The sequence below is a fragment of the Rhinatrema bivittatum genome, chromosome 9 (assembly GCF_901001135.1).
Source record: "Rhinatrema bivittatum chromosome 9, aRhiBiv1.1, whole genome shotgun sequence".
NCBI classification, from domain to species: Eukaryota; Metazoa; Chordata; class Amphibia; order Gymnophiona; family Rhinatrematidae; genus Rhinatrema; species Rhinatrema bivittatum.
The window spans coordinates 183,365,769-183,392,198 of record NC_042623.1 but is presented as its reverse complement, the minus strand read 5'-3'; positions in this window follow the sequence as shown (position 1 = coordinate 183,392,198).

The following is a 26,430-nucleotide window of genomic DNA, read 5'->3' as shown; positions in this document are numbered from 1 at the left end:
ATCTCTCTGCAGCTCAGGCTCAGTGGGAGCTGGAATCCAAGGGCATCTCAAGGAGAAGGAAGAGGATGCAAGGAGCTCCTTTTGGCCTAGTATCATATTCCACACTCAGCTATTTACAATAAAAGGTGTGTGTGTGTGTGTGTGTCTGGGCGGGGGATGTTGGAGAGACGTATTTGAAACAAAAAGCAAAAGAAATAACCAGAAATCTCTTAATTTTAACCTGTGGTGTCCCCTGGTGAGTGGGAAGGGTCTATCACGGCCTTCTGCTCTTGCTTCCTCTCCACACTAACTACCCTCCTCTCCTCATTATTCCCTTCCAGACACCTGAGTCCCTTTCATTATTCTGTGCAGGGAGAAAAAAAATCTGCAAAAGAAGATTAGCTGAGTAGTGGGACGCATCTTTCTGGATTTATATGAGTCTGTCCCCGGGCAGCTGTGCGCAACATCCGTAAGGGCTTCTGAGAAACTTGTCAGTGAGAAGCTATGAGAGCATAATAAACCTGGCTGCTAGACAGCTCTCCCTCCCCCCCCCTCCCCCACCTGCAGGGGCCTTCACTGGACCATGCTCGAACCCACTCTAGTCGCCGCCTTGAAGGCTGCATGATGCAGCAAGGCCAGCCCTATAAGAACCTCCCTCAACGGATACTCCCCGGCCTTAGCATGGAGTCTCCTTTCTGCCTTTGGCCTCTTGTCTTTGTACTTTTGGGTTGATAGCGCCCCCTCTGGCAAGGTCTGGCCGGAAGTGGTTGCTGTCATTGAGCAGGAAGGGATGGGAGGCAGTGCTGTTGAAAAAAGACGGAATTGATGCCTCTAAAAGTACGGTCTCTTGTAAGAGAAGAAGGAGCCTCTCAAAGAGAAAGCCTGGTCGGCCGCCATTGAAAGTCTCTGAAGGGCCACATTCTGTTCCTTTATTTGAGAAACCATTCACTGAACAGATTGTATCCCAGTTCAGGGAGGGTCTGCTAACTTCACAGATGCTACGCGCCCTAATCCATGCCATGTATCAAGCTCTGATGGAGGCTGCTGAGATGCAGGAGTCAGAGTCAAAAGATTCATAAACAGAACATAGAAGGTGTCATGCATTCTTCCACATCCAACAGCAATTGGGGGTAATACGTGTCATTATTAACAGACTGTACAAAATGCTTTAGTTTTGGAATGCAATCATGCAGATACTGCATCATACAAAACTGGCGAGTAGAGATAAGAGTGGTAACCATGAAGCTCTGAAATATTTTCTTTACAAAATTATCTAGCAGTCTATAGTCTTTGCCTGGGGGTGAATTGGAATGAATTCTTGTCTTTTTTGCCTTTTTTAGTGTGGACTCGACAGTGATGGACTGGTGAAGGAATTGGACAACTCTGAAGCCTGATGACTTCTTTACTTCTGTACTTGAAGTCTAATTTCATAGCTGTAGGAACACCAGAAATAGGAGTTTACCACATTCTCATCTAACAGGTTCAGAATGTCGTGAGTTGGAAGAGCTATGGGCTCTGATGGCATGTGCCTTATTTGGAGGATACTAAAGACTTCTGATTGGGGGTTTTTATCCTTGTGTACATTAATGCCCAGAGTCTTTCCCATTTTTGTCTATGAATTCTGAATAACTAAGGTCTTCTGGAGGGGAAGTATGATTAGGAGGATCCAGAAATGGATCAGAAGGAATACCTATAGAACCTTCTTCTGAACCTAATAGCAAGGGTTCACTGATCCAGGATCCCAATGGTGATGAAGGCGACACAGAGGGTTCTCTCAGTTGCCCCAGAAGGGAAGAGTCTGGTTTGCCACCCCTGAATGACTGTAATTGAGTGGGATAATGAAGAACCTTGTAGCAAGGGTTCTGATATGTGTTCATACCAGTAGACAAAACTGGAAGTCTGGTCTGAGGGATTGCCATAGCAAAGATGGAGAGGAGAGACTGGAAAGTTCCTTTCATCTCTCAGAGAAGTAATTCTTCACCTTATTCGCAATCTGGTTGAACGACTATTGTGTCCTCTGATCTGGTGTGGAAGGTGGAACATCCTTTTCAGAGACAAGAATGGGCTCCTTTTTGACAATAGGAAGTTTATTGGAGGTGAGAAGTACTATGGAGTATATCGGATCCAATGCCTCTAAACAGAAGCCCTGTGCAAGCATTTACGAAGGAGTGAAGGCTCTTGTAATAGAGGGGGCACAGGTAACAAATCTCCTTTTGCACCTTTTCAAGAGCGACGGCATGCAGCTAGGTCTGGGGACTGAAGACGGAGCCCTTGGGATACCAACTGAGTCACCAGTAAAGCTTTCATTATTGAAAGTGGCTTGCGAAGTTGGGCCTCAGCCAGGGAAGCACCATAAACTGTGTAGAGCTGTGTTGGTAGAGCTGCCTTTAAGATCTCATGAGCATATCTTTCCTTTTGTCTTTTTTCGGAAGCTAGGTCTAGTAAATTTTGTGCATTCTCCCTGGACTGATTAGAAGAGGCAGATTGTGGAGACGTGAGCTTTATCATCAGTAACATTTTTTGGTTGTAACTGCATCAATGGCAAGGTTTCTGCAATCACTTGCATGGATAGATTCAGTGATGTCTTCTTTTTTGAGGTCTTCGATGTTGTTTTGTTCGATGCATGCATCGATAATCTTGATGCATCACTCTTCAAAGGTTTTTGTGACTTGTTGGAGTGCTTCGATGCAATATGCTTTGAGTACATCTGGTGGATCTTGTGCTACGTGCATCGAGTGATGCGTAGATGTCTCATGCATCGATGGAACTCCTATTGATTGGCTTCAATTCTCTTAGTGATGCCATTTTAGTTGACATATCAGTTGTTTGTTTTTGAAGCAATCTTTTTGGAATGCTTCAATGTCATTGGTGCATCTTGCGGTTTTCCCCAATGGAGCATTGATGATTTTTGTTTCTTCGATGGTATTGGTCCCATATGCATTGAGTGCATCAAAGAGTCCTGATGGTTTGGTTTTGGTGGCAATTTTTTCAAGTCCAACGATCATGGTCGCTGAGGACTCAATGGATTTTGGGCTTCTCAGTCTGTGTCATTCCTACCGGATGTTGCTGGTCTGGGCTAGCTGCTTTTCAACAATGCAGACAAATGATGGCTCTATGAGGCAGGCCTGCTCACACTGCTGGATATTAAGGCGGCTATTTTTGCTGATCTGACTCTTTGAGAGCTGGAGGACATCCATCCACATGCTGCACAATTCACTGATCATGATCTGGATCTAGGCATTAGTAATATAATTTGTGGCTGTGAGTTTTCAACATGAGTCAATTGCAGGGGCAGTCCTTGAAGCCACTACCCGATTTCCTTGACATTGTGAGAGATTTTGAACTCTACAGCTGTTTTTCTTTTTTAACTAGCCCTGAAAAGTGCTGTTGGGGGTTGCTGGTTAGTAAGAGAAAACTCTTTTTTTTTTTTTTTTTTTTTGACTAAGGAGAAATTTTGAAGTGTCAAGCTTGCATGAAATCAGACTGAGGAGACTTAGAGGCAATGCTCACATGGGAACTCCCACAAATTCTCAGTAGAGCTCAAAGCTCTATTAGCATGGAGAAACAGTTCCATTTGGTGCCGCTGGATGACGTCATCCCACAGATCGTGGCTAATTTAGCCCTCCTTATCGACGGAAAAAGCAACATGAAGAATCTGCGGCCTTAGGGGAGCCTGGTGCTTCGCTGATGTTGAATGCCGTGGAATGTTTCTTCAAATGCTTTGTGAGGGAGTCTATAGGAAATCCCCTCAGACTACCTTAAGGGTCTGGGCATAGCTGTCTCACCTGGTCCTCCTTAAGATCCAGACCCAAGGTTGAGTATTAACTGAAGCTAAGGAGAGCTGCATTATTTGTTTTGAGTTTACTTTTTCACTGTAAATAAAGTGCACCCAAGGACAGCCAGAATCTGCCTCTTTATTTCTCTGGCTGTTCCTGAACCGTTAACCAGTCTGAGGAAAGCCGGACTAATGGCTAACCCTAAGAAGCGCTTGCTGTGAGGGCAAGACGTCCAATATCTTGGCTATATCTTGGGAAAGAGCAAAGTCCACCCACAGACCCAGAAGATCGAGGCGATCACACGAGTGCCAGTCCCACAAACAAAAGCAAATGTGAAAGCGTTCCTAGGTCTTACAGGGTATTATAGAAGGTTTATCCCCAAATACTCAGAGAAGGCGGAGCCTCTCACAAGGCTGATGTTGAAAAAAGCACCAAAGAAGGTCCAGTGGACAGAGGAAGCAGAGAAGGTCTTCCGAGCTTTGAAAGAGGCAATTTTCTCTGAACCAGTCCTGATAAGTCCAGACATCACAGAACCCTTCATAATGCAGACCACTGCCTCAGAAGTAGGTTTGGGAGCAGTCTTAGCCCAAGAGAAGGATGACCAAGAACATCCTGTAACATACATTAGCCAGAAGCTAATGCCCCGCGAGAGGTATTACTCAACAGTTGAGAATGAGACCTTGGCAGTCAAGTGGGCCTTAGAGGCCTTGCGCTATTACCTACTCATAACAGACCACCAAACACTCCTATGGATGAATAGAAACAAGGAGTCCAATGTGAGAGTAATGAGATGGTTCCTGACCCTACAGCCCTTCAACTATTGAACACGACATAGGGCAGGAAAGGAAAATGCCATGAAGAATTCTTGTCCAGGGAGGTGTCCCTTGTACAGGCAGGCACTCATCCTAACAAAGCTGAGCTGATGGGGAAGGTATATGAGGGAGTCTATAAAAAACTCCCTCAGACTACCTTAAGGGACCAGGTACAGCTGTCTCACATGGTCCTCCTTAAGATCCAAATCCACAGGGAATCCTGGGTGAAGGGAGGAGCCCTTCACCAGAGTATAAGAACTCAGGACCTAGAAGGGTTAAACAGGCCTGGGATGCTGGCAGAGATCTACCGTACACTAAGACCTGTTATCTTTAAAAACTGTGTATTACCTGAAACTAAGGTGAACTGCATTGTTTCATTTTGAGTTTACTTTTTCACTGTAAATAAAGTGCACCCAAGGTACAGCCAGAATCTGCCTCCTTATTTCTCTGGCTGTTCCTGCGCCGCTGTCGCCCAAGTTACCACATGCTCCAAGAGGCCCCCTTTGAGCTGTGTCAACGATGCTGACTCAGAGCTGGAATATTTCTTCGTTGCATTCATCAGGAGCATCGGGATGCTTCCATGTGCTCTTAGGCTATGAGTTGATGGATTATGTGCTGGTCTGCAAGCATGGTGAGTTGATGCATTATGCACCATAGTTTACTAAGGACTTAGTAATGTTAAGGAGAGAATTGCGTAGGTTAGAGAAAAGATGGAGGAAGTCTAAATAGCATGACAATAAAGTTGATTATGATTTGGCTTTAGCAAACTATAGGAAGTCTATTCATGTAGCTAAAAGAAATTATTTTGTTAATATAATCAATAACACTTTCAAAAGACTATTAGAGTTGTTTCCTTTAGTTTAAGGTCCAATGAAGCAGCCAGAATGTGTTAATGTCTATCGTTCTGATAGTGATGCTTTAGCAAGATTTTTAGAGAAAAAGATCTATAGAATATTAGTGCAGCTTCCTGTTAATATCATCTATTCTGGATGAGGATGAATTTCTTAATCCTATATTCAAATAGGATCGTTTTAATCTGATTACTCCAATCAAACTACATGAAATTGTTTTGGAGATCAGATTGACCTCCTGTTCCTTGGATCTTTGTCCTTTTTTGCTAATTTAGAACAAGATAGCACCTGTTGAGGAGTGTTTAATTAATATTCTTAATTTATCTTTGACAAAAGGTGTTGTTCCATAAACTTTACAGCCAGCTATTGTACGCTCTATTCATAAAAATCCTGCTGTTTCTTCTGAATTACTAAGCAATTGTTTTCCGATTTCTAATTTATGTACCATAAGTAAAATCTTGGAGAAATGGGAACTGGCTCAACTGGATGACTTTATAATTGAGAATAATATCTTTGATGGAGCAGTTTGGGTTCCAGAAAATATTATGGAACTGAAACGTTACTGTTATCTCTGTTGGATGGGATCCATAGTGCAGTAGAGAACCTTAAAAAATCTGGTATTTCAGTTCAATTTGCCATATCATCCGCCTTAGTCACTGCATGCCATACCAGGTTATTGTCAAGGTTTAGATGAATAGGGCTAGGTGGGATTTTATGAAAGTAGCTCAGATCCTTTCTCAAAGATAGGATACAGAAAGTTTGTGAGAACAAATATTTAGATTGGTATAATCTGTGCTATCCGCAGCACTTTTAATGTATTTAATAGTCCCCTTGGTAAGATATTGACTGATCTACGTCATGACATGCAATTTTTTATTCCTAGTGTGATTCTTGGAGCAGCAAATTCAAAAACTGGTTGATTGAAAATGGGGACAGTTCATAATTGTGGAAAACATCAGTTCACAAAACTGGATTGGATGGCCCTCTTTGCGGCCTTTGCTCGATATTAATATTCATAATCATATTGTGAGGATAAAAGAAGAAGCTCGAAAAGTAGGAGTGATTATAGACTCCAAATTAACGAAAAAACACAGATTATTGGAGTGGCTGGAATAGCTTTTTATAAGCTGTGGAGTGTTAGGCGTCTAAAAAAATGCATTATCAGTTAATGATTTGAAGTTGTCGTGCAAGCAGAAGTATGAAATTGTTTGGATTATTGTGAGCTGTTTATTTGGCGTCACCTGCCCATTGAAGGTTTTTTACAGCTTGTGCAGAATATGACCGTGAGAATGGTTTATGGTTTACGACGGGGGAGACAGTTTCCTGAAGGAACTGCGTTGGTTACCGGTGCCACAGAGCATTCGTTTCAAGCTGATTATTTTGGCCCATAATGCTTACCTATACGAGTCTCATCCTTCAGCAGGAAAAATTGAATGCTATGTGCCAGTGCCTTCCCCGCACTCTTCCTCTCAAAATCTTTTATGTCTTCCGCCTGTACATTTATGGATAGGATGGTTTGCGCTGGGTATATATTTTTTTGTGTATTTTAATCTAAGCATATCGTTTTATTGGATAGTGGATGTGTTTTATGTTACGTTATATTGAGTTGTGATCCACACTGAAAAAGCAGGATTCGGGGGGGGGGGGGGAGGGAATATAAAATGTGTATTAAATAGTAAATGAGGGCTTTGATACGTCGTGCGCCGGGTGCACCTGTGAGATGGGCATGGAATGCACTGGTGCACCGTGTCGAGAGTCCGCAGCGTTTTGCGTCGATGCATCACTGCGAGGAGCGCGCCGGCTCACCTTGTGCAGGCGGTGCCGGTACCTGGCTCTGTTGACGGCAATGCGCTGTGCCGACGCGCCACGCCTTGAGGCTCTACGCTTCTTCCTCGCAGGCTCCGATGGGATCCGGAGAGTGATGTGGCTCGATCTTCAAGACAGGGTGGCTCATTCCATTCTGTGCCACCGGGGGGGGGGGGGGGGGAGTCTTGGAGGAGCTCCCTCTCAGCTCCTTAGCCCTGTGAGACAGACGATGCCTACACTGTGTGGGAAGAGGATTTGTGGTGACTCTGAAGAGATTTACACAACTCCACAGTTTTACTGGCCCTGCAGAGCTGGGATTGCAGGACATGCGTCCACCGGCATAGCAGTTTGCCTGACCATGGTTTGGCCCCAGGCATCGATAGCATAGCTCGTGACCATACATGAGGGATATATTATCTTGCCACAGACACAACTCTTGCAGCCACTGACAGTAGATTTCTTTTTGCCAGTCATGCTGAGAAGGCAAATTAGTCAATTTTTTTATTTTTTTTAAGCACCAAAAAGAGCTGTTGTGGGTGCTGCAGAGGCACAAGGCAACTGAGAAAGTTAAAAACTGAGGAAAATGTAAAGAAAAATATTGAGGTTTTAAGATTAATAGGAAAACTATTTGGAGAGACAGAGTACATGTTCCTGCTTGTGCTCAGACAAAAAAAGCAGTCTGAGGAGCCTCATAAGGCAACGCCCACGTGAGAATTCCAGCACATGTGCAGTAGAGCTCAAAGCTCTCCTGGCTTGGAGAGGCGAGTTTGTTCTGTGCAGCCGGATGATGTCATTCCCATATGTAATGGCTAATTCAGCCCTCTTATCCACAGAAAAACTAAGTGAGACTGCCAGTGTGAGACTGTCCCCAGGGAGTTATGTGAGCCCATTCCCAGGGAGCTGTGAGACTGTCCCCAGGGAGTTATGTGAGACTATCCCAGGGAGCTGTGTGAGACTGTCAGTGTGAGACTGTCCCCATGGAGCTCTGTGAGCCCATCCCCAGGGAGCTGTGTGAGACTGTCAGTGTGAGACCTTCCCCAGGGAGTTATGTGAGCCCATTCCCAGGGAGCTGTGTGAGACTGTCAGTGTGAGACTGTCCCCATGGAGCTCTGTGAGCCCATCCCCAGGGAGCTGTGAGACTGTCCCCAGGGAGTTATGTGAGACTATCCCAGGGAGCTGTGTGAGACTGTCCCCAGGGAGTTATGTGAGCCCATTCCCAGGGAGCTGTGAGACTGTCCCCAGGGAGTCATGTGAGACTATCCCAGGGAGCTGTGTGAGACTGTCCCCAGAGAGATGTGAGCCCATCCCCAATGAGCTGTGTGAGACTGTCCCCAGGGAGTTATGTGAGCCCATCCCCAGGGAGCTGTGTGAGATTGTCAGTGTGAGACTATCCCCATGGAGCTCTGTGAGCCCATCCCCAGGGAGCTGTGTGAGACTGTCAGTGTGAGACTGTCCCCAGGGAGTTATGTGAGCCCATTCCCAGGGAGCTGTGAGACTGTCCCCAGGGAGTTATGTGAGACTATCCCAGGGAGCTGTGTGAGACTGTCCCCAGGGAGTTATGTGAGCCCATCCCCAGGGAGCTGTGTGAGACTGTCAGTGTGAGACTGTCCCCAGGGAGTTATGTGAGCCCATTCCCAGGGAGCTGTGAGACTGTCCCCAGGGAGTTATGTGAGACTATCCCAGGGAGCTGTGTGAGACTGTCCCCAGGGAGTTATGTGAGCCCATCCCCAGGGAGCTGTGTGAGACTGTCAGTGTGAGACTGTCCCCAGGGAGTTATGTGAGCCCATCCCCAGGGAGCTGTGTGAGACTGTCAGTGTGAGACTGTCCCCAGAGAGTTATGTGAGCCCATCCCCAATGAGCTGTGTGAGACTGTCAGTGTGAGACTGTCCCCAGGGAGTTATGTGAGCCCATTCCCAGGGAGCTGTGAGACTGTCCCCAGGGAGTTATGTGAGACTATCCCAGGGAGCTGTGTGAGACTGTCCCCAGGGAGTTATGTGAGCCCATCCCCAGGGAGCTGTGTGAGACTGTCAGTGTGAGACTGTCCCCAGGGAGTTATGTGAGCCCATCCCCAGGGAGCTGTGTGAGACTGTCAGTGTGAGACTATCCCCATGGAGCTCTGTGAGCCCATCCCCAGGGAGCTGTGTGAGACAGTCCCCAGAGAGTTATGTGAGACCATCTCTGGCGAGCTGTGTTAGACTGCCCCCAGGGAGTTATGTGAGCCCATCCCAGGGAGCTGTGTGAGACTGTCCCCAAAGAGTTATGTGAGCCCATTCCCAGGGGACATGTGTGAGACTGTCCCCAGGGAGTTATGTGAGACCATCCCTGGGGAGCTGTCAGTGTGAGACTGTCCCCAGGGAGTAATGTGAGACCATCCCTGGGGAGCTGTCAGTGTGAGACTGTCCCCAGGGAGTTATGTGAGACCATCCCCATGGAGTTGTATGAGACCATCCCTGGGAAGCTGTACAAAACCGTCATTGAGGAGCTGAGCTTGATCCCAGGGAGATGTGCAAGACTATCAGTGAAGAGCTGTGTGAGTTCATCCACCAGTTGCTGTATATCTGGGATACTCTTCCCTATAAGCTCCTGAAGCTTTAGTTTCTCTCTCTCTCTCTCTCTCTCTCTCTCTCTCTCTCTGCTGAATCCACAGCAGTAGCTGGAGCTCCTCCTTGTGGCTGATTTGCCTCACTACAGGAGTGTCTCAGCCTTCATTGGCCTGTCCATATATTTAGCTTGGTTAAAATATGTCCATGAAGCAAGGGTGAACTATAATACTATATGTGAATAAACATGCACACACATATATGCATACGTGAAGGGTATTCACCAGGTAGCCACACTGCCAAACAGTGGCTGAAAGCTCCCATTTGTTTCAGGCTCTCTCTCTCTCACACACACACACACACACACACACACACACACACACACACACACACACACACATCGAGGCAGACACCATGGCCCAGACAGACATAAAGAGAAACAGATACCTCACACATAGACAGACACAGACACTACATATCCAGGCAGAGAGTGAAACAGACATCTTGACAGCAAAACAAAGACAGACAAACCAGCCCCAGACAGAAGACAGACACACAGATACACCATAGATATGCACAGAGGGGCCGGTGTAATAAAGTGCGCCCAGCCTAGCGCTCAGGTTTACACAGGGCTGGCCGCGCTAGACTAGCACCCGATGCAATAGTGAGATCAGCGAGTTCAAACAAACGCGTAGCCAATACTGCCCATGACATACAAATTCCATGTAGATGAGGCTATTACCCGCCTGATGCAGAAAATCGCTGGTGCCCAATGCGTACTTTTCAATGCAGCAAAATTAACTCCAGTCCCAGAGGTGGCGTAACGTCAATTCGCGAGTCAAGGACTCATGAGAAATTAAAAATGCAGTCCTCTGAGGTTCCCCATACTTAGTATTGATGTGACACTTAAGATCTACTGCTTGTGGAGTTGAAAAATAAATGTATATTGGCTTGATTTAAAAAAAAAATAAAATTCTTCTGGATGCACAATTTAGACGCCCACAGCAAGGGGTGCTCAGCTCGGGACGTCTTCAGCAACCTCAGCCATTGCACTTGTGGGCACCCGATGCATCTGAGCGCTGGGGACCCACAATTCTCCCCTAGCGCATCCTTTTTTTATGCAGCCCCTCCTTTAAAATACCACATCTTCCACCCAGGGAATGTGGCGTTAGGAAAATGGGTGCTCAGTATGAGTCTATGCCCCAGAGAGAGGCACAGACAAACATATCCAGGCAGACAAACACAGGCAGACATACCCCACCCAGACACAGAGAGAGAGAGAGGCACAGACAGAACACATCACAAGTACAGACACAGATCACACCAGCACACACACACACACACACAGACAGACAAACAGAAAGACCCACGCTCCACACTGCACCCAGACACAGAAAGAGAGAGAGGCACAGACAGAGCACATCACAAGTACAGACATAAATCACACCAGCACACACACACACACACCACACCAGACAACAGAAAGAAGACCCACGCTCCCACACTGCACCCAGACACAGAGAGAGAGAGGAGATTGAGAGAGAGAGAGACGGCACAGACCGAGCACATTCACAAGTTACAGACACCGAATCACACCGCACACACACACACACACACACACAGACAAACAGAAAGACCCACGCTCCACACTGCACCCAGACACAGAGAGAGAGAGAGAGAGAGAGAGAGAGAGAGGCACAGACAGAGCACATCACAAGTACAGACACAGATCACACCAGCACACACACACACACACACAGGACAAAACAGGAAAGACCCACGCTCCACACTGCACCCCAGACACAGAGAGAGAGAGAGAGAGAGAGAGAGAGGCACAGACAGAGCACATCACAAATACAGGCACAGATCACACCAGCACACACACACACACACACACACACACAGACAAACAGAAAGACCCACGCTCCACACTGCACCCAGACACACAGAGAGAGAGAGGCACAGACAGAGCACATCACAAGTACAGGCACAGATCACACCAGCACACACACACACACACACACACACACAGACAAACAGAAAGACCCACGCTCCACACTGCACCCAGACACAGAGAGAGAGGCACAGACAGAGCACATCACAAGTACAGACACAGATCACACCAGCACACACACACACACACACAGACAAACAGAAAGACCCACGCTCCACACTGCACCCAGACACAGAGAGAGAGGCACAGACAGAGCACATCACAAGTACAGACACAGATCACACCAGCACACACACACACACAGACAAAAAGAAAGATCCACGCTCCACACTGCACCTAGACACAGAGAGAGAGAGAGGCACAGACAGAGCACATCACAAGTACAGACACAGATCACACCAGCACACACACACACACACACACACACACAGACAAACAGAAAGACCCACGCTCCACACTGCACCTAGACACAGAGAGAGAGAGAGAGGCACAGACAGAGCACATCACAAGTACAGACACAGATCACACCAGCACACACACACACACACACAGACAAACAGAAAGACCCACGCTCCACACTGCACCCAGACACAGAGAGAGAGGCACAGACAGAGCACATCACAAGTACAGGCACAGATCACACCAGCGCACACACACACACACACAGACAAACAGAAATACCCACGCTCCACACTACACCCAGACACAGAGAGAGAGAGAGAGAGAGAGGCACAGACAGAGCACATCACAAGTACAGACACAGATCACACCAGCACACACACACACACAGACAAACAGAAAGACCCACGCTCCACACTGCACCCAGACACAATGGTAAAGGCTGGAAAAGTTTTCAAAAAAACCTTTTTTTTTTTTAAGAGCTGAGAAAAACCGCATCCTACTCTGCTCAACTTTATTTTTGCTTCTTTACTGTTTTCACTAATTATTCTTAGTTTGCTCATCTTTTTAATTTTCTCATCTTTTTATTTTTTTTTAAGTTGTTTTTTTTTTACACTTTTTGCTTTTATTCTCTCTTCTCCACCTCCTCCCTCTCTCCCCTCCACCTCCTCATTCTCTCTGGCCTCATTACCCATTCCTACCTCCCCTCTTCTTTTCCCCACTGCGGGTGACAGCTGTGTTTTTTCTCCCAGGCTGGGGTCTGAGAGTGGTAGGGATCTTTCTGGGTTGTGGACAGCACAGTGGCTGCTCCTATGTCCAGTTCTGCCACAAAGTAAGCAACTCCCTTCCACAGCAGCAGCAGCTTCTCTCCCTGGCCCACTGAGACATAAGAACATAAGAAACTGCCATACTGGGTCAGAACAAGGGTCTATCAAGCCCAGCATCCTGTTTCCAACAGAGGCCAAACCAGGCCACAAGAACCTGGCAAGTACCCAAACACTAAGAAGATCCCATGCTACTGATGCAATTAATAGCAGTGGCTATTCCCTAAGTCAACTTGATTAACAGCAGTTAATGGACTTCTCCTCCAAGAACTTATCCAAACCAATGAAACCCCAATATTTAAAAAAGGCTCCAGGGGTGATCCGGATAACTATAGACCAGTGAGCCTGACTTCAGTCCCGGGAAAAATAGTGGAAACTATTCTCAAGATCAAAATCACAGAGCATATAGAAAGCCATGATTTAATGGAACAAAGTCAGCATGGCTTTACCCAAGGCAAGTCTTGCCTCACAAATCTGCTTAATTTTTTTAAGGGGTTAATAAACATGTGGATAAAGGTGAACTGGTAGATGTAGTGTATTTGGATTTTCAGAAGGCGTTTGACAAAGTCCCTCATGAGAGGCTTCTAAGAAAACTAAAAAGTCATGGGATAGGAGGCGATGTCCTTTCATGGATTACAAACTGGTTAAAAGACAGGAAACAGAGTAGGATTAAATGGTCAATTTTCTCAGTGGAAAAGGGTAAACAGTGGAGTGCCTCAGGGATCTGTACTTGGACCGGTGCTTTTCAATATATATATAAATGATCTGGAAAGGAATACGACAAGTGAGGTTATCAAATTTGCAGATGATACAAAATTATTCAGAGTAGTTAAATCACAAGTGGATTGTGATACATTACAGGAGGACCTTGCAAGACTGGAAGATTGGGCATCCAAATGGCAGATGAAATTTAATGTGGACAAGTGCAAGGTGTTGCATATAGGGAAAAATAACCCTTGCTGTAGTTACACGATATTAGGTTCCATATTAGGAGCTACCACCCAGGAAAAAGATCAAGGCATCATATTGGATAATACTTTAAAATTGTTGGCTCAGTGTGCTGCAGCAGTCAAAAAAGCAAACAGAATGTTAGGAATTATTAGGAAGGGAATGGTTAATAAAACGGAAAATATCATAATGCCTCTATATCGCTCCATGGTGAGACCGCACCTGGAATACTGCGTACAATTCTGGTCGCCGCATCTCAAAAAAGATATAGTTGCGATGGAGAAGGTACAGGGAAGGGCAACCAAAATGATAAATGGGATGGAACAACTCCCCTATGAAGAAAGGTTGAAGAGGTTAGGGCTGTTCAGCTTGGAGAAGAGACGGCTGAGGGGAGATATGATAGAGGTCTTTAAGATCATGAGAGGTCTTGAACGAGTAGATGTGAATCGGTTATTTACACTTTCGAATAATAGAAGGACTAGGGGGCATTCCATGAAGTTAGCAAGTAGCACATTTAAGACTAATCGAATAAAATTCTTTTTCACTCAATGCACAATAAAGCTCTGGAATTTGTTGCCAGAGGATGTGGTTAGTGCAGTTAGTGTAGCTGTGTTTAAAAAAGGTTTGGATACGTTCTTGGAGGAGAAGTCCATTAATGGCTATTAATCAAGTTTACTTAGGGAATAGCCACTGCTATTAATTGCATCAGTAGCATGGGATCTTCTTAGTATTTGGGTAATTGCCAGGTTCTTGTGGCCTGGTTTGGCCTCTGTTGGAAACAGGATGCTGGGCTTGATAGACCCTTGGTCTGACCCAGCATGGCAATTTCTTATTCTTATGTAATACGACTGTAAGTGGAAATATCAGATTTAAAAGCAGCCTAAAAAAATGGGTTTTAAGACTGGATTTGAATAGGGCAAAAGAGAAAGCATGACGCACCAGTACAGGAAGTCTCTTCCAAGCACACAGCGCAACCAGGTGGAAAGCACAAAGTTGGGAATTGGCAGTAGAGGAGAAGGGCACAGATAGGAGTGACTTGTCTGAGCACAGTGCATGAGGAGGGGTGTAGAGAGAGGTAAGGGAGGAGAGGTAGTAAGGTGCTGCAGAGTGAAGGCATTTATAGGTGAGAAAGAGGAGCTTGAACTGTATGCAGGGGCGGATAGGGAGCCCATGCAGTGACTTCAGAAGAGGGGTTATAGGAATGCAGCAACTTAAGGGAAAGTTAAGTCATGCATCTGAATTTAGGTCAGACTGCAGTGGGAGAGAGAAAGCTTGCGGGGAGACCTGTGAGGAGCAGGTTGCAATAGTCTAAGCGGGAGGAGATGAGAGAATGGATAGTGGTAGTGTGTTCAGAAAGGGACGGATGGATGGATTTTGGTGATGTTACAGGAAGAGTAATGACATATTTTAGCAATGTTTTGGATGTGTGTAGAGAAAGAGAGGAGTCAAAGATGACCCCTAGGCTGAGAGGACCAGGAGGATGACCGTGTTATCCACAGAAACAGAGAAAGGAGGAAGAGAGGAGGTGGGCTTGGGGGAAAGATAAGGAGCTCTGACTTGGCCATGCTGAGTTTAAGGTGGCGGCAATGTCAGACAAGCAGGCTGAGATTTTGGACTGACTTACTGATTACATTTCTGGTGTAAACAGGTAAATCTGGGAATCATCAGTATGAAGCTGATCTTGAAAGCCATGAGCTCAGTGCATCAAGGGAGTTAGTATACGAAGAGAAGAGAGGGTACAGGACAGAGCCCTGAAGCCCACCAATTGATCGTGGGATGGTGGTGGTGGAAGAGGATCCGCCAGAGGAAACACTAAAAGTACAATGGGAGAGGAAAGAAGAGAACCAGGACAGGACAGAGTCCCAAAATCCAAGCGAGGACAGAGTACCAAGGAGCAGGTGGTGATCAAGAGCCTGAAAAGCAGTGGATAAGTCAAGGAGGATGAGGTCGTACACAGGTCATCCGAGGGTTCGGCAAGGCCCTGCTTCTTTGCAACGCAGAGGGTGAAAACCAGACTGGAGTGGATCAAGAATAGTAACATGGGGGTAATATTCAGTCACTGGCCGGATTGCAAAATTAGCCAGATAAAATTATCCAGCTAACTCTGAAGGGGTGTTTAGTGCTGCAGCTGTACTATTAAAGATAGCCAGATAACTTTATCCTGCTGACTTCAGGATTATTCTTTGGCACGACCAGAGTTAGCCAAATAAGTTATCCTGCTAACTCCGCCCCAGAATGCCCCTATGTTATCCGGCTAAATTTTAGATGAATAATGAGTTTCCATCTATAATTTAGCTGGATAAGTGCCCAAAATATTCAAAAGCTGGCATTTAGCTGAATAGCTTGTGAATTATTTAGCTAAATGCCTCTAAATATTGACCTCACAGTAACCCTAGTAAATGAATGAGCAAGACGACCTCCTTATAATTATAATCTGTTATGCTTGCCGCCTGCGGCGCGGCCCTCTTACCTTCCCAGATGAACCTCAGTGCTCAGTTCTCCGTCGTTGGTGGCAGTCGGCCACCGGCTCCAACCTCGGGCCCCTGCCAGTGTCCCTGGCCCCCGCCATGCTGCCCAGAACCTCCAACCAGGATTCCTCCTCTGGACAGGCCTCTCTGCCTGCTCCGTGGAAAAACTCTCCCGACGGCGCCGCGCACCCCTTCTAGGCACGTGCATCCTTGATCCTTTTAAAGAGCCCGCGGCGGGAACCTGGCCGTGGACCCGGATGTTGACATCACCACTCTCAGCGTACTTAAACCCAGGCAGCGCTCCTAAGTGTTGCCTTTGCAACAGGTCTCCTCGGTTCCCTGTTGATCGAGTACTCGTTGCCTTCAGAGATTCGTCTCAGCCTTGTGTTCCTGTTTCCTCGTTGTTCCTGGTTCCTGTCTCTTCGTTCCTACCCTGCTCCTTGCCTTGGATTGACTTCACGGACTTTGACCTTGCTTTGCCTGACTCTGCCTTACGACTATCTCTAAGCCTGACCTCCGGTACACCTGACCACATCTGCCTTCTCCAAGCCTGACCTCTGCTACTCCTGACCACATCTGCCTTCTCCAAGCCTGACCTCTACTATGCCTGACCTTGCTTGCCTTCTCCAAGCCTGACCTCTGCTATGCCTGACCACATCTGCCTTCTCCAAGCCTGACCTCTGCTACTCCTGACCACGCCTGCCTTCTCCATGCCTTGACCATTGCTACGCCTGACTATGCCTGCCTTCTCCGTGCCTTGACCATTGCTATGCCTGACCACTCCTGCCTTCTCCGCGCCCTGATCATTGCTACGGATAACCTTGCTATAGATTCTTTCTTGTCCAGAGTTCCACGTTGCTTGTTACAGTCTCTTCAGACTAGCTTCCATCCAAGTCTCACAGTGACTTCTCTGCCTCTATCTTCTGGACGTGGATACAAGGCTTCGGCCTTCCTTTGCTCAAGCACCCTCAGTCTCCTCGTGTTCCTTGGTGCTTGGGTTCCAGTTCCATAACCCGTCTTGGATAGACTTACGCCACCTGCTGGCTGCTGTCTCTGGGCTGAACCTTCGACCTGCAATTACCTATCTTGAGGCTCGCCTAAGTCCTGCGGGCCCCGACACCGAAAGACTCAACCCGCAGGGAACGAGGGCTGGTATAGGTGAAGTTCCAGTGGCCTCTAGGTTCAGTCCACAACACCTGCTGAGGTGGGGACCCATAGGTCCTTACCTACGGGTTGCGTCAACCCCACCTCGGACCAAGAATCCACCTCCAGCGCAACATAATCCTAGGAGAAAGAGGAGAAACAGTGGCTATGACAGCAAAATATGTGGGATCCTGCCACCAGGCCAGAAATGAAACCTGACCAGAGACAACGTGGTCCAGCACCAGAACCCGGGACCTGTCCCTGATGCTGGACTTTCCATAACCTGTACCCTTACTTGGCTTATTACCAGTCTGTAAATTTTCCTTTCTTATCCTACCCCTGTTTTTATGTTTTAGATCTGCTTATTAATTTAAGAACATAAGAAAATGCCATACTGGGTCAGACCAAGGGTCCATCAAGCCCAGCATCCTGTTTCCAACAGAGGCCAATCCAGGCCATAAGAACCTGGCAAGTACCCAAAAACTAAGTCTATCCCATGTTACCATTGCTAATGGAGGTGGCTATTCTCTAAGTGAACTTAATAGCAGGTAAATATGAACAGTGTACAATAGTCATCAAGAGGCGTGCCTGAAGATGGAGAAGCTGCTCAGCTCCGCGCGCAGGGTGTGCAAGATCATGCAGAAACAACGTTCAGGCATTCAGCCGACAACCATCGAAACCCCCCTTCCTAACCCAACTCCCCCCTCCCCCCCCCCCCCATTCTGTCATTTCACCATAGGTGATCCGAGCAATACGCATGCCATATACCGAAACAATCCAGGGGAATCAGGAACCCTTCACTGAAGAACATTCAAAAAGAGACTGCGGGCTCTGTGAGGTAATGTGTGTGATACATTTCTCCTATTTTCAGAAAAGAAAAATCAATGTTTTCAATGTGACATCCCATAGCACATAGAGGATGCAATTGTGTAAGTGTGGGAGCTTCTGGCAGGAGTCACTGTTGCAAAATAACTTTCTTTTGCCAACAAAAGCCTTATCTGCACCCATAGTTTGATTTACGCATTTACAAAAGTTAAGTTTTGCAAATCATCAGGCGCAAAGAATCCAAGTTCTAAGGGAATTGCAGTCCCCGTCACCTCCTGAACACATTGTCTCACTGCACCCCAAAACGTCTGTTATGTAGGGTCATAGCCAAAACAAGTGTCCCAAAGTACCTCTATCTGTGTGACATTTAAGACACAAATCAGATTGTGCGATTTTCACCACATACGCCCGTGTGATAGATAGATATGCCCGCATCAAAAATTTATATTGAACTTCCCGAAGGCCCACTCTATTAGTGGTAAGCGAACGGGCTTTGGTGAAGATTTTAGCAGAACTGTCACAAAAAGTTAGTCCCAGGTCCTGGTTCTACCCGTGCATTATGCCATCATATACTATGGAGGGCTCCTTTTTCAATCGTATGCCCAAACCAGTCCTCCCAATCAAAAATCTCAGATGACTCTTCCTGATTTACAAGGGCAAGTTCCTGTAGATCTAGTGTCATTATATAGTGTCTTACTTGGAGATATGCAAGGAAGTGCTCATTGTCCAACGCATAGGTGCTTTGAAGCTTCTGAAAGGAAAGAATCTCAGCATCATTATTTAACAGATGTGCTAAAACTTGTACTCCTTTATCAGCCCAGTGCCTAAAGACATTACACTGGGACCTCGGAGCAAAGTCCCTGTTCCCTCATATTGGTAAATAATGGGAAATTTTCCAGTCGAGGCCAAGTTTGGAACAGAACCTCCGCCAAGTCTTCGAAACGAGTAGAACTACGTAACTTTGTTGTGTGCTTGGAATGGAAAGAGCGCCCGACTGATCTGCAGCAAGAACCACAAATCCCATGGCGGCACCAGCTCTCTCTCTATTTGGGGGGGGAAGGTGGAATCCATCAACCAGTGTCCAAGATGACGGAAGTTGCAAGCTAGATTATATAACCGCAAATAGGAGAGGCCCAAGCCCCCTATTTCCTCGCCAGTTTATTTAAAGCAATCCTAGGTCCCGTCCCCCCCGCCAAATAAATGTGCTAATCAGTGCCTCTATGCCTGATGCCTCCTCTTTTGTGAGACACATAGGTAGAGTTTGGAAAAGATATAACCATTTAGGCAATTCTACCGTATATGGAGGATATTCCACCCAAGCTTGCAGCTTCTACTTGGTATGGTCCAATAACAACTGATAATTAACCTGTTTTAATTTAGCTGGATCTCTTGGTAAACAAGTCCCTAAATATTTAAAGGAAAGTCAGAACCACCCATGCCTCCAACTCTATCCTGCATAGGTAAAGCCTCTGATTTATCTAAATTTAATTTCAAGCCTGCCAAGGTGCCATAATCTGAAAATTCCTTTAGAAGAGGTGAAAGAGAGGATCTTGGTTCAATGACATACGTCATCTGCAAAAGCTGCCAATTTAAAAAATAAGTCTTTTTGCCAGCAAATGGGATCCCAGTGACCTTTGCATCCTCTCTCACTTTTTGCAGTAACAGTTCTAAAGAGAGAATGAAGAGGGGGCAGCCTTGACTGGTGCCTCTAGTTAAGGGAAACACCTCTGACTTGGTTCCATTTACCAGGACTGAAGCTATAGGACTACTGTAATAGAGTCTCAACAACCCATAAAAAATAACCCTCGATCCCCGCTTTTTTAAGCACTTCAAACATAAAATTCCAGTGAGCCTGGTCAAAAGCCTTTTCTGCATCAAAGCTCAAAAGCAATGATGGTGATTGCCCCCACTTACTAATCTACATGGATGCCACCACCCTACATACATTATAGACAGAGTGCCTACCTTTAACAGAACCAACTTGTTCCTGTCCTGTCAAACCCCGGGAAAACCTTCACCAACTTGTCAGCAAAATCTTTGCCGAACATTTTACATCTAAGTTTAAAAGGGAATAGGTCTATATGCACTTGGGAGCCTAGAATCTCGCCTCAGCTTTGGCAAAACTGTAATAAAAGCTTCATTAGGAGAGAAGGGGACATCCCCCCAGCCAATTAACTCCTTATATGCCATGCTCATGGGATGCAACAACTTATCACCCAATATTTTATAAAATTCAACTGTGTAGCCGTCTGGGCCCGGTGCTTTCATTAATTAGATTGCTGTATGCCCTTTTGTATTTCTTGTATGTGTATAAGGGTGTTCAACTCCTCTAATTGGTTTCAGTTAAACAGGGTAAACCCATTCCCTCCAAGTATTGTCGAATGTCATTCCCGTCTACTATCTCTGCTTTATATAAGGAGTGATAAAAAGTTTTGAAATATAGAAGCAATTTCTTTGCTAGAGTTTCTTCCCTGTAGAGTCCTTCATAGTTAGTATATAGTTTTGCCCTTTCCACAGTTTCCCAATCTTTGCTAAGAATTTCCAGGATTTGTTACTGAAATGGAATAGTTTGCTTTTATAATAAGTCAGATTTTTCTTTGCCCTGTGATGTATCAGCTCATTTAGGGATACCTGAACCACAGTAAAATTGGCTTTAGGTTCTCTAGATGGATTAGCAGCATATGCTTTCTGAGTGGTTTTTAGTCTACCCTCTAATCTTAAAATTTCATTAATCATGTACTTCCTTTATGCACTCACATAAGAATTATCTCACCTCTCAAATCAACTTTAGCTGCTTCCCAGAAAAGAGCTGGTGACTCCTGGTGTTCTTTATTGTTTTCCACATAGTCATCCCACTTGCTCAACAAAAAATCACTAAATCGTTGACTCATATAGAGGTATTTGGGAATCCGCCATATTCGCACCAAATCTACTGGCCATATCCCTTCCATGTGAAACCACACTAACACATGGTCCAACAATGCAAGGGGACATATTTCTGCCTTTATAACCGTGCCAAAGCCTTCCTTCCTCATTAAGAGATAGTCTATCCTTGAACAAGACCCATAGGCTCGAGAAACCTGTATTCTCTTGCTAGATAGTGGAACACACTCTCCATGTACCAACCAAATCTAACCCCTGACTCAGATATTTTATACCCTTAACTGATTTGATCCCTCCCACCAGAGTTGCGGACGAGTGATCCAGAGTGGGATCATGCGCATAGTTGAAATCCCCCCCAACAATTAAGAGGCCATGTGTGACATCAGCTAATAGATGGAGCAGTTTCATGAAAAAAGAATGCTCATACACATTTGGGGCATAGACATTACAAATCACAATGGTTTTTTTCCATTCAAAGAGCCAGATATCAGTAGAAATCTGCCCTCCAGATGCTCAATCATTTTAGAAAGTTGAAAAGGGACACTGCGCCCTATTAAAATAGCTACACCCACTTTCTTTGCTCCTGACTGGGAAGAAAATACTTGCCCCACCCACTGTTTACATAATTTATGGTGTTCTGATGTGGCCAAATGACTTGCTTGGATTAGAGCTATATGTATATTTTGCCTCTGTAGTACCTGCAAAATTTTATGTCCCTTAATTACTGATCCTATTCCCGAGACATTCCAGATTGCCCATCTAATTGTTGACAAAATCACTGATATATGTTGTATTATTAAAGTTACAACGAAAGAAATTAGCTTCATAGAGGACCAGATCCCCCAGCCTAGACCTGAATCCCACACCAACAATATGACTAGTTCTTCAATTTCCAGGCAGAGAAAGATCACTTAGGACATATGCAACATACCCCCAACCCTATACAACCCCTGTCCCCTCACCCCCTCACCCCCTCCCACCAAACCTGACCCTTCCCTCAGAACCAACAACAATAATTTATTTATTTATTTATTTCGGATTTTTATATACCGACATTCTCAATACAAGTATCGAATCAGGTCGGTTTACATATAACAAAACTTTCGCACAAAAGGCGTTACATGGTACAGCGTTTCTTAACATATAACGTATAACATATTGCATTTAGCATATAACCTATAACATATGGATATTAATAATAGATTAAATTAAATATTACATAGATAATAATAATAATAATAATAGTAACTCGTCAACAGGACGTAGGTGAATGCTCGGCATGATTATAGCGAGAATAAATATAGCGAGAATAATAACAATAACCCATTCAATCGCCCAGCCATGGGCAAAGCAGGTCTGTGAAACGTGGGTAGGGACCCCACTCCCGTCTTCAGCAGGTCTGCTAAAGAGCCCATATAGAGTGAACGAGATTTAAAAAAAAAAAAAATACAGTTACAATAGAGTGCCTCCTGAAGTCACTATTACAATTCGTACATTTCTTGTAACCGACTACTGAAATGTTTGTGTCAAATCACAAATACCACTCATGTAGATATGCAAAGAGTTTCACCTCGGGTCATCCCCTTGTGCTTGACAAACTCAGGATCTCCAAAAATGGTTTGAATAAGTTCTTGGATGAGAAGTCCATTACCTGCTATTAATCAAGTTTACTTAGGGAATAACCACTGCTATTATTTGCATCAATAGCATGGGATCTTCTTAGTGTTTGGGTAATTGCCAGGTTCTTGTGGCCTGGTTTTGGCCTCTGTTGGAAACAGGATACTGGGCTTGATGGACCTTTAGCCTGACCCAGCATGGCAATTTCTTATCTTCTTATGTTCCTCCAGTGTGAGCACGCGATCATCTAGGCCAGAAACGTTCGATTCCAGCTGTCTCCGTCAGCAGTGCATAAGCTGCATCGAAGCGGGAGTCTATCATTTTTTTTTTTTACAAATTTTTCCTCCAGCGCCAAAGCTACTGCGTTAGCCACCTCGTTTATAATAAAGTCCGGTGCTGTTGGGGGGAAGCCGGGCTGCTAATAGCCCTCCGCCATCTTGCAACTGTTTGCCCGCGCTCTCTCTCTTATTTCCTTTCGCACAGCTTTGGCGGGCACCAGGACTCACCGCAACGCAGCTCTCTCCACTCAGACTGGTTGTGCCCTGTCTCACCCGTGTGCAATTAGCCGGTAAACTTTAAAAAAAAAAAAAAAGGTCATGAAAGTTACTTTAATCATCGGTTGAGGGAGTGGGGTCCCGGAGCGAGCAGAAGACACGTCCCTCCCCTCGCATCACACCACGTGACCTCCCTACCCCTGTCATTTTAATTATTCTGAGCATTACTTTCGCAACACACGTAAAACTGTTATGCCCATAAAGTTACTTGAGTATGAAATGATGGCTGGTAAAGACGGCTTAAGATGAGAGAAGGTCAAGACGGCAGAGGTGGAGAGCAGAGACGAGACGATGGTTAGCAGGGCAGGTAGGATCCAGCGAGGGTTTTTTAAGGAACGGTACGATGACAGCACATTTGAAGGCAGCGGGAACAGCAGTGATCGATGGAGGATGCGACAGATGGAAGGGACGACTGCAGAGGATACGGAGCTGAGTGGGGACAGGGTCGGAGGAAAAAAAAAAAAAAAAGACGTGAGTTTGGAGGAGGAGAGAATAAGAGGAGAGGGTGGCAAGGAGGCCAGGGGAAGGGTAGAGGAAAGAAGAGGTGACGGAACGAGAGAGGTGACCTGGTTGAGAACTGGAGATTAATTTCATGAACCCTGTCATGGAAGCAGTCAGCCATATTCCTGGCAGAGAGTGAAGGCGCTAGGAGGCAGTTTGAGGGGGGAAAACTGAGTGCTGCAAAGAGACGGTGAAGGTTGGAAGCGAGAGATTTTGTCAGATGGACATAAAAAAATCGGCAAGTGCAATATTGCAGACTGGCAGGATGCCTGCATGGATCCGAAACGTGTGAAGTCGGCACGGGCATGGGAGTTTAGCCAGAGATGTTCAGCAGAGCGGGGCAGGGGAATGCAGGAAGTGAATTCTGGGGGCACAGCCAAGGCTGGGGTTCAGGGAACCTGACAGGACGGGTAAGGGGGAGATGCAAGAGTGTGCAAAGCAGAGAAGAGTATATAGTGCTGTGAGAAGAAGCTGCTTCACGTGGTGGAGGAAATGAGAGAAGTGACAGAAGTGCAGGGGATATAAGGGTGGACAGCCCGGAGATGCCTGAAGGTATTGGTGGAGTCTGGATGGGGCTGTTGGGGGTGGGGAGAGGTATTTTAGTGTGAATGTTATTAGATGAAAGTCCCAGGTGGAGAAGTCGGAGAGACCGCAGTGGGTCGAGGCAGTGGCCATGCTGGTCCAGTAGGGTTGGAGATGATATGAGGAAGCTGGGGGGGGGGGGGGGGGGGGGGGGGAGGTGGGGTTTAACGGGTGTAGAGGTTAAAATCTCCAATAAGAACATAAGAACATAAGAACATAAGAAATTGCCATGCTGGGTCAGACCAAGGGTCCATCAAGCCCAGCATCCTGTTTCCAACAGAGGCCAAACCAGGCCACAAGAACCTGGCAATTACCCAAACACCTAGAAGATCCCATGCTACTGATGCAATTAATAGCAGTGACTATTCCCTAAGTAAACTTGATTAATAGCAGTTAATGGACTTCTCTTCCAAGAACTTATCCAAACCTTTTTTGAACCCAGCTACACTAACTGCACTAACCACATCCTCTGGCAACAAATTCCAGAGATTTATTGTGCGTTGAGTGAAAAAGAATTTTCTCCGATTAGTCTTAAATGTGCTACTTGCTAACTTCATGGAATGCCCCCTAGTCCTTCTATTATTCGAAAGTGTAAATAACCGAGTCACATCTACTCGTTCAAGACCTCTCATGATCTTAAAGACCTCTATGATATCCCCCCTCAGCCGTCTCTTCTCCAAGCTGAACAGCCCTAACCTCTTCAGTCTTTCCTCATAGGGGAGCTGTTCCATCCCCTTTATCATTTTGGTTGCCCTTCTCTGTACCTTCTCCATTGCAACTATATCTTTTTTGAGATACGGCGACCAGAATTGTACACAGTATTCAAGGTGTGGTCTCACCATGGAGCGATATAGAGGCATTATGACATTTTCCGTTTTATTAACCATTCCCTTCCTAATAATTCCTAACATTTTATTTGCTTTTTTGACTGCTGCAGCACACTGAGCTGACGATTTCAATGTATTATCTACTATGACGCCTAGATCTCTTTCTTGGGTGGTAGCTCCTAATATGGAACCTAACATCGTGTAACTACAGCTAGTGGAAGGGGTAGTGGAAGATGCTTCAGGGGAGAAGGAAAGCTAGAAATCAAAGTTGGTGGATTTGGGTGCAACGTCAGAAAGTGTTTCTTTACGTTACAAGCTGGATGCTGGGAACAGCCTGCAAGGGGAGTGCCGGGGGGGGGGGGGGGGGAAGGTGCTCTGGTCAGTCCCAAACTGGGAACCACTGGTCAGAAGCTGGAATCCACTCGGAGCCACTAGGCCGACGTATGGAAAGTAAGAAAGTGACGCATGACCCGTGGCCCTGAACAGAGGTAGCAGTGAATCAGCCGCCCTGCACCGCGGATCCCAGAATCTTGCTTCGGGTACCTGTGACTCTGGCCTTATATCCTGCGTTTTACTTTATAAAGAGAGAGCGAACCTTGCCTTGTTTGTGGAAAATACCCGCGTCTTGCAGCTTGCCGAGCCCTAGCCCGGCCCTAACCTGACGGGGGTGGAAATAAAACCAGCAGAAGGATTCAGGAAAGCCCAGGGGTTAACAAGAGAGGATTGCGAAGAAGTAAGTAAAAAAAAAAAAAGCCAGAGATCAACTGGGGTCTACAGCACTGACCGGGAGCGGAGAAAGTGAGCAGAACAGAGAGGCCTTTTCAGCTGTCATAGGGTACGGTTTTAACCGGCCAGTAATCCTCGTCCTTCAGCGAGGCGGCCACTGAGCCAGTGGAGATCCACGGGACAGTTGTACTGGCTGAGCAGCACCTTGTCTGCATCGCATACGCGGATACACGTGAAGCACGGCACTACACAAACGCCATCAAGCTCCTGGCTCAGGGTAAACTTTTAGTTTTACAAATCATGACTTTTCCTATTTTCTGCCTTCCCCCCTCTCATCCTGCCTCAGGTGTGGCAGCCTGCACTGGATGCCAAGGAGCATGAGAGTAGGTCCTGCTCCTGGCACAACTGCCATCTC